Below are 9,720 nucleotides of genomic sequence, written 5' to 3'. Positions count from 1 at the left end.
AGCGCAACAGTATTTTTCAATGGACGGATACTTTGCCTCATATTCAGTGAACTTTTTGTTGAGGTAATAGATCGTCTTTTCTTTCTTTCCTGACTCGTCGTGTTGCCCCAGTACGCAACCCATTGAATTTTCAAACACAATCAAATACAATATCAATGGTCTTCTCAGAGTTGGCGGTACTAGCACTGTAGGATTAGAAAAATATTGTTTTATCTTATCAAAGGTCACCTGGCATTCCTTATTCCATTCTCCCGGGTTATGTTTTCGAAGAAGCTGAAAAATTGGGTCGCATTAGTTGGTAAGTTGAGTGATGAATCGGGCGATGTAGTTTAATCTCCCTAAAAATCCTCTGACTTCTTTTTGTGTGCGCGGGCGTGGTAACTCTTGAATGACTTTTATTTTATCTGGATCAACCTCGATACCTCTTTCACTAACAATGAAGCCTAACAACTTTCCCGAGGTAGCCCCAAACGTACATTTGGCTGGATTAAGTTTTAGCTGAAACTTTCTCAGCCTTCCGAACAACTTCTTGAGGTTCACTAGATGCTCTTCTTCCCCTTGGGATTTAGCAATCATATCGTCGACGTAGACCTCTATTTCTTTATGCATCATGTCATGGAATAACGTCACCATAGCCCTCTGATATGTTGCCCCAGCATTCTTTAACCCGAATGGCATCATCTTGTAACAGAATGTTCCCCACATTGTTACGAAGATAGTTTTCTCCATATCCTCATGGGTCATCTTAATCTGATTATACCTCGAGAATCCATCCATGAAAGAAAACAATGAATGTTTTACTGTGTTGTCCACCAACGTATCAATGTGTGGTAAGGGAAAATTATCTTTAGGACTTGCTCGATTCAGGTCACGGTAATCCATGCACATTCGTACTTTGCCGTCTTTCTTTGGTACCGGGACTATGTTAGCCACCCATTCTGGGTATTTGGAAGCTTGTAAGAAACCCGCAACAAATTATTTTTTGACCTCTTCTTTTATCTTTAACAGCATCTCAGGTCTCATCCGTTTTAGCTTTTGCTAAATGGGTTTGCATTCTGGTTTCAGTGGGAGTCTATGGACTGCTACATCTTCATCCAATCTTGGCATGTCTTGATATGACCATGCAAATACATCTTTGTACTCGCGGAGTAAAGCAATCAAATTATGCTTGGTGTCCTCTGAAATAGAGGTCCCAATTTTCACTTCTTGCTTCTTTTCTTCAGTTCCCAAGTTTATTGTTTCAACAGATTCTTGATGAGGCAAAATCTGTTTATCCTCTTGTTCCACCATTCTTAGCAAGTCAGGAGACGAGACATAGTCTTCAGCATTTTCTTCGGTTTTGAATTCTCTTAAAGAAACAGCCTTCTCAAAATCGATTTCAGGACTCGTAACGGGTTTGTTCATGCCATTGATATCTGAGCACCTAAAATTTGAATGGAAAAGGAAACTATAGAGGAGCATCAAAGTATTGGGACCAACAAGCATAATATTATGACATGATGTGAGATATATGCAATGACTGGCTGAGAAAAGAGGGAAAAATTATGAAGTTAATGAGAATGAAAAGACCATGACAAAATGCATCTCATTAATGTTCACTTAAATGATAAAGAGCAAATCATAAGCTCTAGCAAAAAAATCCCTACTATTACTTAGGGATACACAAAAAGAAGAGTGTTAACATTGAGTATTACTCTGGAGAAGACTTAGAAACTTCAAGGAGATCCACAGCAGTCCAATTGTTCAAAACGAATCCAGGAGGATAAGGGCGTATCATTGAAACATTTTTAATTGCATCATTTCCTTTGTCAATGACATTTATACTGATATTCTGAAGACCCCTTTCAATTAATACCAGCGTGCTTCTTAGATTATCTTGCCCGGGGTATATCATTCCTGCAAATGTAAATGTTTTTAACAAAGGAGGGTACGTTATAGGCTCCCATTCTAATTCTCGGCCTAAGGATCTTACAATCCGCCTTTTCGATCTTTCTGTAATTGTTTTCTTCTATGTTGCATGTCTAGCTGGAACCCCAAACCGTATCGGGCCTTGTGGTACACTGGCTTTAGAGCCCTGACTATTCCTTGCAGATACCTTCCCAAACCTTTCCTTACTCGGGCTCCTTTTCCTTTGACCAAAGCAGTCATCATCTCCATCTTTTTAGCCATTTGATCCCTTTGCTCGAACGATTCCTCTCGAGATCTCACCATTAAGTCTCTTGTCTCTTGCTGTGACTTAGCCAGTTGTTCTTGTAATTCCCTTTGGACTCTTTCCATTCTTTCGATTCTTTCATTGAACTCAGCCTCAATTGTTCTAGCTTGTCGACGCGTTCTATACGAATGGCGTGATTCCAGATTTGAAGTGTTGTGACTGTGAATTATATGATTCTAACCTTAGCGAATGATCATGGGATAGATATATGCAATGAACGAATGAGTGCATAAATGAATGTCAATCATGAAATATATGCAAGAAATGGGTGTTGATTTCAAGATAGCCCCTATTTAGGCATTTCATTCATCAAAGAGTCTATTACACAATGCTTCGGTCACTCGTATAATTGACTCCTCCATTAGAAACCCGTTTTTGGCAACCATTCTCTAATCAACATATTCCTAACAAGATGCCTATAATACATGATGAAAATAAAGCAAAGACGAACAACCTTGGTTTGTAGTCAAATATAGGCAAAAAAATCATGGAAAATTTATCAAATTACGCTACCCGATCTAGTTTATTAAACCAACCCAATCCCTTTGCATACAAAGTGAAAGTGCAAAACGTAAGAGGCGTTTTTTCCGTGTACTTATTTTGGTGACTATGGAACAAGCGGAGGTTCGGTATGGCTCTAGTTAGGGGGCTTGTACGGTTCACTATATGCGGTTTTGGTTCTAGATAGGTACTCGAATTGTTCGTACTATCGTCTACTAAGACTAGTACGAAGTCTCAGTCATGGCCCATCATAGGCTTACGAGATCAATTCGAGGGATTACATTTACTTATGCCTATGCGGAGGGACAAGTTAACTCACAAAAGCATAAGTCATATGTAACCCGAAAGTATTCACTAGCCTGTGCGGAGGGACGAGTTAACTCGCGAAGGCGTAGTGTTTACTTTCACTTAAACGGACGAGGCCCGGGTAGAGAGCTCATGTTATGCAAAGATGCTCGTGCACGGTGTGTGGGGAGAAACTCACAAACCTTTATGTTTTATTTAAAAAACTAAACCAAAACAAAAATCACAAAAATTTAAAGCTGAAAAACAACTGGATAAAATAAGTTAGAATATATACAACACGATGCAAATGCATGATTTTTTTGAAAACAAAAAATTTGAGGATCACGACTAAATGTTAATTTGAACAAGGAACTTTGAAAATTTTGACAACGCAAGTTTAATTCGACTCGACTCTCAAAAAGGGTCCCCAGTGGAGTCGCCAGCTGTAGCGACGTAAAAATTTCAGCTTAGCTTGGTCGCTAATTGAGGCGATTATTTGAAAATTTAAAAAATTGACTTTCGATTTTATTAAAAAAGGGAGTCGCCACCGATCTTCTTTCTAGGTGTGACCGGGCACCTAATAAATCATCCTTTTTTAGAAAAGAAAACTTATTCTTGCACAAAAATGAAGGCCGGATTTAGGTCTACGTCAAAAGCCAGAGTAACGTTGGGTTCGGGAGTCGGTTACGCTCGAGGAAGGTATTAGCACCCTCACGACGCCCAAAATTGGTATATTATTAAACACGTGTTGTCTTGATTTTCAAAAATACGAATTCAATTTGACATTTAAGTGTGATCCGATTGAAGGAAATGAGAAGTTGTAAGTTTTGGGTTTTTAGAAGGATATCCCGTTTTTAACACGAGCCGACTAACTTCACCCAACATAGCGATGAAATCAATGACTTAATGTTAAAATCGGTACATTGCCTTATTCTTAAAATTAAAATGTAAAAAGTTTCTAAAATGATAGTAAAAAAAATCTAAGAATATTATTGTAAAAAATGCGAATAGTGATGTGAATAATATAAAATATTAAAATATCAAAATATTAGAATAATAATAATTAATATTGACAAATAAAAAATAAAATAGAAATAAAAAAGTGTACATAATATATATATTAGAAATAACAATGATGTTTAAAAATAATACTATTAATAATACTACATAAATATGTACATATATAAAAATAAATACGTGATAATATTAAAATATGTACATAATATAGTGTAAAAAAATACATACATAATATAATTAAAATATATACATAAGATAACATGTAAAATATATATATATAAATAATATAGTATTAAAGATATATACATAAAATAGTATAATATATATATACGTAATATAGAATTTAGAATATACCTAATATATTAAAAGAATATGTATATAATATAATATTAAGAAATATAATAATAACAAAAAAACGAGAGAGGGAGAGAGTGGGTGATTTTCGGCCACAAGGCCGGCCACCGTCCGGTCACCGGATCACCGCCGGCCGCCGTCGGCGCCACCGTACACGGTAGCCGGACCTCAAAAAAAACTTTTTCGGTAAAAATAGATAAGCTTCCTCCTTTTATTTTTACTTTCGGATAAAAGAAACAAAATAAGATTGAAAGAAAAAATGATAAGCAAACAAAGAACTTAAAACGATAATAGACGAAGAAACCTCTTTTGCTTTGATCTTTGATTAATCTTCAAAAAAACTATTCTCTCCAAAAACTAGCCTTTACAATAACTCTTCTCCTTGATTACTCTCAAAAAACCTCTCAAAAATTCTTTACAATAACTTTCTCCCCCAAAACTTCTTCCTCCTCTAAATACAAAATATGAGAAGGGTTATATAGCCATTTACAAAATATTTTTATTGTTTATATCTTCATTTGTAGGTACAAGTGGTGGTGGAGCAAGTGTGGCTAGTGGAGTAGGTAGTGGAGCAAGTGTGGCTAGTGGAGTAGGTAGTGGAGCAAGTGTGGCTAATGGAGTTGGTGGTGGAGCAAGTGTAGCTAGTGGAGTTGGTGGTGGCAAAGGCTAGGATTTAGTTGAGAAAAGTTTAGGTTGTGGGCTAGGGTTTTTTATTTTGATTTGGGCTTAGGGTTTGGGCCATTGGGGTTTTGATGTAAATTGGGCTTTGAGTAGTAGGATTTTGGGTTTTAGGTTTAATTTTGATGGGCTAGGTAAGGCTAAATTGGGTTTTGATGTAAATGGGTTAAAATTGGCCTACAACAGGTATAATGATTTATGTAGTTTTAATTTTGAAGTTTTATATGTCAAAGGTACTAATAATATTATTGCTAATTATCTTAGCAGGCCTTATGGATAGAGGTAAAAAACCTCTAGAACAAGTCGGGGAATGGACTACTGTCCATAAAAAACGCAACAAATGAAAGCAGATAAATCCTAATCAAGGATTTACTCCCAATCAGGGATTTACTCCTATATTAACAGGATTCTATCCTAATCAAGGATATTATGTTCCTTATCCAATGGTAAGACAACCACCTGGATCTCCTTCATCATATGCATCAAGAATGGTAAACGAATACCCTTCAAAAAGAATAATTCAATCTCCTTGGTCTCAAGATCCGAATTCAGCATATCAAGCCAGTTATTCTGAAGTTATAAAAGGAGCAGAAAATTTGTTAAAACAACAACAAATTCCAGAAATAAAAGATTTTTATAATCCAGGATTACCAAATGAAATTTATAAATATATTAATGAAATATGGAAAACCCATATTTTAGAACAAAGAGCAAATTTTAGACGAGCTCTTACAAAGTTTTCACAATTTCTAGTTGAAAAAACAACTAAAGAAAATGAAGCACATGAATTATTATTAAAAGCTGTTTTATACAGAGATTGGCAAGAACTCGAAATAGAGTATACAAATATCAATGAGATAAATAATCTTATTGATATATTTCAAAACTTTATTCATAAAGGAACAAATAGTCCCATTATGAATAAAATGTTTAGAATATGTTTATATAATAAAGCTAGGAAAATACCACCAGCAGAAATTTTTGAAAAAATCAATAAAATTATCTGCAACCAGCAGACTCAATATAAAAAAGTCTTTTCTGAATACTTTTTACAATCATATGTTTATCTAAATGATATAGGGGAAGAAATTCCTACTATAAAATTCAGATTAGATCATGAACCATTTGATATAAACAGTATTGAATGGGGTTTCGTTAAGGAAATTGTAGTACAAAACTTTTCTTTTCACTTATTAAAAGATTTTCCTGCTATTATAAAAGCTATATTATCACTTTTAGTATATCAAGATGATTTTTATTACTATTTTTATATCCAAATAAGTAGTCTTATTGGAATTGCTGAAAAAGAGCGATTCTATCAACCATATCAAATATGGATTATTCAACGAATGTTTGATAGTCCTTATTTATCAGCAGCCAAAGAAGATAAAAAACACTTGACCAAAACCATTGACAAGTGTTACAATAATCCAAAATATTTTCAAATCCAAGCCGGAATTGATTTAATGTCAACAGCACGACATGTACTTCAAGATCAAACGTACAAACTATCTACCGATGGAAAAAGAATAGTAGCTGATTAAAATAGCATAATTCAAAAATCAAGAGATGAAGAATCCATACAACTGCTAAAGAAAATAGCAGATATGGAAATAGACGATTTCCCTTCAGAAATAATTGAAGAAATCAAGAACACGTGGGAGACTTGGAATTCACCAAGACTATCACCAGAATCTTTACACCTGGATGAAATAGAAACATGGAACCTGGACAACATTTAAGAAGGATAAAGACAAAGACCACATGGAAAGTCAAGAAGACTTTCAAGCTGATTTTCAAGATTGGCGGTAAACAAAAATTCAAGGCATCCATGTACAAACAAGATATGACAAAGACAACTGACAACATACGTGGAGGCAACAATAAATTCATCCTTATCAGAAACACTGCGCGAGATTGAAGAAAAATCAAATAGAGTTTAGAAATTTTACTATAAATAGCAATGTAAAGAGCCTAAACGGGGCATCGAAAAATAGTTTAGAAATCTTTCCTTTTACTTTCAGCATCCTCACTGTAAACAACCTTTCCTTGTAAAAATCTTTCCTTTACTTTTAATAAAATATCAATCTTCCGCAACCTATATAGCAAGTAATTGGTATCAGAGGCCCCACGAGTTACGGTTCTTGGAGGAATTCATATCATAATACTCATTTGTAAGGTCTTATCTTTAATTTACAATCCAGTTAATTTCGTGGTTGTTTATCTTGAAACCCATATATCTGTTATTTTGTCTAACTTTTGCCTTTTTCAGTCTAGGTGAGAGACAATAGGCCTTTGTGTGTTAAGACAAAATAATATAACAGACGGTTTTAGGTACCAAAGATAAGTAACATGGAAGAGACAAATTGTTTATATAAAGATAAAACCTGCAATCATATTATGCATATAGATTCTAAACAAGAAAATAATATTTCGGCCCTTAGTAAAGGATTTAATAGTTTAATAGATATAACATCCATATATTATAATAAAATATATAATAAAGTCAGTAATATAGAAGAAAAAGTAAATTACATGGGAGATATTAAAGAATTAGATTTGAACAACAAATCTAAAGAAATTTTATCAGAAGTCAATAATAAATTAGATCAGGTGATTAATAATAATAATAATATGGAATCAGATATAGATTTAGGTCCATTATATTATGGTAATAGTAATATAATTTTAACTTTATCAGATGAAGAAGAAGAAACTTCTTCAGAAGAGTCATGTTCTACTATTAATAGAAATAAAAAATCTGAAAAACAGAGAAGAAAAAATATTACTCAACAAAAATATGATTTCCAATCTTATAAAGAATTAATAGAACATTGGAAAGTCAAATTTACTAAAAGTGCTGATAAAAATGAAAGAATAGAATACTTAAAATTAATAGAAGAACTTTATGAAAAACATAAAAATCTATTTACTCAGTTTAATTATCACTATATGTTAAATTATGATACTACAGAAAGTAGTAGTTCTAGTAATTCTGATAATCAAGAAGATTTAAATGTAACTAGTTATAAATCTGATGAAGAAAACACTTCAACAGATGAGGATGAAAATATAGAAGTCCCCGAACCTATGGATACTGATCAAACAGATCCTTATGGTAAAAGAAAATTAGAATCAGATATTCAAAAAGATGATTATCTGAGAGCTTTAAATAAAGACTTTGAAACAGTTGAAAATACAACCAGAATTTTTGGTAATCAAACTGAAAATATAGCTACTAATGAAGTTAAAACTGAATATATAGGCGAATCTTCTAATCAACAACCAAGTCAAACTATACCTATACCACATAGGATAGATGATTTAAATAAAAGAAATGTGGCTCAAGGTGAAATATATTTAGATTTGACTAATATTTCAATATCAGACTATGAAAAAACCATTGATGATTGGGCACAGTCAATGACAATAGTTGTAAACAACAACGGTACTTGGTCAAAAGAAAAATTTTTAAATTATTTTGTAGGAACTTTTCAAGGAGACGTTTTACAATTCTTAAGATGTTGGGAAGAATCAGAAGTAGGAAAAGTCCAAAAAAGACAACTAATTAATCAAATAGGTACTCCTAAAGATCTTTTAAAAGGATTAACAAATATTCTAAAAACAGAATTTTGTGGTTATTTTGATAAAAAAAGATCAAGATAGTATAGCAAGTTATACCTTATCAAAAATTAAATTATGTGATATTAGATATCTAGAAGAATTTTCTAAAAAATTTCTTCATGAATATCAAAAATTAAAAAATGAAAATATAGAATTTTAGAAAAACCAATATTTTCATAAACTACCCCCACCATGGGATGAGATATGTATAAAAAAATATGTGTCTTATTTAGATAAACATAGTAAAGAATCAGGGATAGCAAAAGAAAATATAGATTCTATAGGAAATAGAATTAATTTTGCAAGAGAAATAATAACTCTACATTGTCTACAAACTAAAGCGGCTAAACAAGTAAAAAATAAATTAACTTATAGTCATTGTACAAAAATTCTAGAAAATGAATGGGAATTTGGATGTAAAACAACACGTCCTAATACATATAAAAAACATAGAAAGAAAATAGAAAATATAAATTTATTAGATGGAAACCAGGAAATAAAAAATATACTGGTAATAATAAGAAAAAGAAAAAATTTGTTAGAAGAAAAACTTCTAAAAAATCTAAAAAACAGATATGTAAATATTTTATTTGTGATGAAGAAGATCATATAGCACCAAACTGTCCTAATAAAGGAAAAAGTGCTAAAAAGATGATTAAAAGTCTTGAAGAACAAGATTTAGAAATTTGTTATGAATAGGAAATAAATCCTGAAGAAATATTATATGAGTTAATATCAGAAACGGATTCTGATTTAGATGAAGAAGAATATATATTTATGTTTAATGTAGGAAGTAGTTCTAAAAATCAATTAGAAGAAATTCCTAAGTCTGAACAACAAGACATAAAATTAGGAAATTTGATTGGAGAAGAAAAAGACTTTTCTGATGAAATGATAGAAAAAATAAATAAAAATCTCATTTCTAAAGAAGAAATATATAAAATATCTAAGTTTAAAATATGGAGTCAAAGACATATAGAAAAAATTAGTGGCAACACAGTCGCTAAGGATACTAGAGGAGGATTAACAGAAATTCCATTATTTACTAA

The sequence above is a fragment of the Gossypium hirsutum genome, chromosome A05 (genome assembly GCF_007990345.1).
Source record: "Gossypium hirsutum isolate 1008001.06 chromosome A05, Gossypium_hirsutum_v2.1, whole genome shotgun sequence".
NCBI lineage: Eukaryota > Viridiplantae > Streptophyta > Magnoliopsida > Malvales > Malvaceae > Gossypium > Gossypium hirsutum.
The sequence above is the reverse complement of the archived record's forward strand: the minus strand, read 5'-3'. Positions refer to the sequence as shown.